Consider the following 3,064-nt stretch of genomic DNA (forward strand, 5'->3'; position numbering starts at 1 on the left):
CTATTAAAAATGTGTCAAAATATTTATTTAAAATATTAATATAAAATAAACTTTTAAATAAAAAAAATATTAATCTTTAAACTAGTTCAGTTAATCTCCAATATTAGACCGCATGAATGTTGAATTCCAACCCAACTACCAACGCATAAGGAGCAAAAATCAACCATCATAAATAATTGTTGAAATAATGCATTTGAAAGATATTTAGGAATTGTATTATATCTATTTATTTTAAACCGACTCATGAAGATAAAACAACCGAAATATCTCCAAATACATCATCCAAATTAAAGATAAAAATGAAATAGATAAAACACATGGTAAAAAATATATAACAAAGATAAATAAGAAATGAATTTTGAAAAAAGAGAAAAGTAAGTATTAACCAGGCCCTCAAATAAAATAAAAGACAAGATAACTAAGAAATGAATGAATATTTCAAGAAAAAGATGTAGGTTTTAACCAGGTCCTCAAATCAAATCAAGGATCAGAGAGAACAGACATGTGAACCTAAAGAGATTAATTTCCGTACACACAACCATGATTCCTTCATTATTTCATCCAGACCATCGGCTTATTGTGTACGGATTCATTTCTTTCATACTTCTAATTCATAATCATATAATATTAACATAAAATAAATCATCCTAATTAGAATAATAGACAAACGTTAATTAGAAAAACTACGAAACTGGATGTGAAATAAAAACAAAAAAATAACAAAAACAAAACTAGGAAGAAGTATGTATTCGTCTGAGATTTGGGACTGTGGTGATATTTATAAAAGGGCAGAGTCAGTTTAGGGTTTGGTCAATTATTATAGGACGACTAAAAAGGTTAAGTCAATTTTGGGCTCTGTTTTATGGGCTTTTCGTGTATGTTTAAAATTTTTAGAAAAATCTACTTCTCACCCCTCACCCTCACTTATGTCTCTCACTCTCAATATACCTAAAAAAGTATTTGAAATTTTTTATGAAAAACGTACATTTGACTTATATAAAAGTCAGTTATAGAAAATTTCCAGAGCTTACAGAGAGTGAAACGGAGGCATTTATAAAAGCACAAATATCTGTTTACGATTTGATCAATTCACATACGGTGATTAAAAAGAGAGTCAAATTTTAGACTTGTTGCTTTATGGGCTTTGTTCATGCTTAGTTTATATTTGGATTTTGCGGTGATTAAAATTAATTGATTTTACAAAATTGATTTTATTTAAAAATAAGTTAAATGTAAAATAATTTATATTTAAATATATTTACATAAAAATTATTTGAATAATAAATATTAGTGAAAAATAAAATTTAAATTAAAAAAATTATAAATCCTAGATTTTAATTAGAATTAATTATAAAAGGGTATAAAATAATGAATTAAGCAACAAATGATAACGAGGTCTTTCCGTCCTTTGTTAATTCTAACAATTACTAGATATACTAAAACTTTTGGAAACCAAATCAATTCTAATTGAAAACAACCAAATATATCAAAATCAGTTTTACATCCTAAAAATAAATTATAATTGCCTCAAATGTAGAACCAAAGATATAGTTATGAGAAATTTAATATTCACCTCCTCCATTTTAATTTTCACATCTTAAAGTATATGAAAATACAATTTTATCTCTTTTTTATTCTCTACTATTTGATAGATAAAATTTTCAAAAAGTTTTATAAAAATTCAAAACTTTAGATGAATGTAAAATTTGGGAAATACATTTTTTTTAAACTTTAACTTTTTTGAAATTTTGGATGAATGCAAAAATTTCAAAATGCAATTTTTTTAAAAGTTTTAAAAAATTTCAAAACTTTGAAAGATTGTGAAACTTCCGGAATGCAAATTTTTCAAAAGTTTTTTTTTTTTTTTTAAATATAGGTGGATGTAAAATTTCTAAAATGTATTTTTGTAAAAACTTTAAAGGAAATTGAAACTTTGGATGAATGTGTGAACATTTCGAAATGCAATTTTTTTAAAAGTTTATTTTTATTTTTTGAAAATCTGGATGAATGTAAAATTTCCAAAATGCTATTTTTTCAAAAACTTTAAAATATTTTGAAACTTTAGATGAACGTGAAACTTTCGAAATACAATTTTTTCAAAAATTTTAAAAAATATTGACACTTTGGATGCATATGAAACTTCCAGAATGTATTTGTTTTAGAATTTTTTTCTAAAAAATTCAAAAATTTGGATCAACACTAAACTTTTAAAGTACAATTTTTATAAAATTATTTTAAAAAAATTAAATATTTAAAATTGTCAACATATTAATAATTTTAAAAATTTTAACTATCAAATGATAAGGATAAAATATTCTCTTCATATACTTTGGAAGAGTGAGATATAAAAGTGTGAGGGTGAATGGTAGATTTTTCAATAGCTATTTTTTTATTTGTTCAGCTTGGTCCAAGATAAAATCAAATGCTACTTACACCACCAATATAAAAAATTCACACTTCTATTTTTATTTTTGACGAATCTAAAATTTTTCTATCTCAAACATTCTTGTATCCCATTCTTGTTTGTGATAGATAAAAATGAACGTCATTTTGATATAAATAATTATGAATTTTAAGAGAATTATAGATTATTGTATTTTATTTTAGTTAATAATGATTGTCTTTAAAGAAAATTAAAATAAATTTTCATTTTTAACTTCAAAATTTTTTTAAGAGATTTTTAAGAAAGTAGAAGTTATTACATGTTTATTTAAAATTATAAAAAATAATTGTATACTTTATTTCGATTTTTAAGAAAATCGAAATAGTATTTCATTTTTAACTTAAAAATATTTTGTTGATAAAATGATTTTTAAATAATTTTGCACTTTCTTAATTTATAGGTTTTTTCTCCCAAAATATGAATCACAACAATTACTTTCTTCTCCCTTATTAATGATCCAATAATAAAATTAATTTGAACAACTATTTATTTTTGGTAGTGTTTACTTTTCTTAAATTGATAGTTAATTGTTTGGAAAAATCATATTTCTTATTTTATTTAGAAGCATTTCTAATTGATAGAGACATGATTTGTGTTTGTTTGATAAAAAGCAATAGACTA

General features: G+C 22.7%; 1 non-coding gene across 1 annotated transcript; it reads right to left on the reverse strand.

Annotated features, from left to right (window-relative positions):
* Window positions 1-447: 447 nt before the first annotated feature.
* On the reverse strand, window positions 448-555 carry LOC113787358 (small nucleolar RNA snoR100). Its single transcript, XR_003473865.1, has one exon. It is a non-coding gene; the product is annotated as a small nucleolar RNA snoR100 (small nucleolar RNA).
* Between the last annotated feature and the right edge of the window lie 2,509 nt (window positions 556-3,064).

This window comes from Cicer arietinum, chromosome 6 (assembly GCF_000331145.2).
Source record: "Cicer arietinum cultivar CDC Frontier isolate Library 1 chromosome 6, Cicar.CDCFrontier_v2.0, whole genome shotgun sequence".
Taxonomy (NCBI): Eukaryota; Viridiplantae; Streptophyta; class Magnoliopsida; order Fabales; family Fabaceae; genus Cicer; species Cicer arietinum.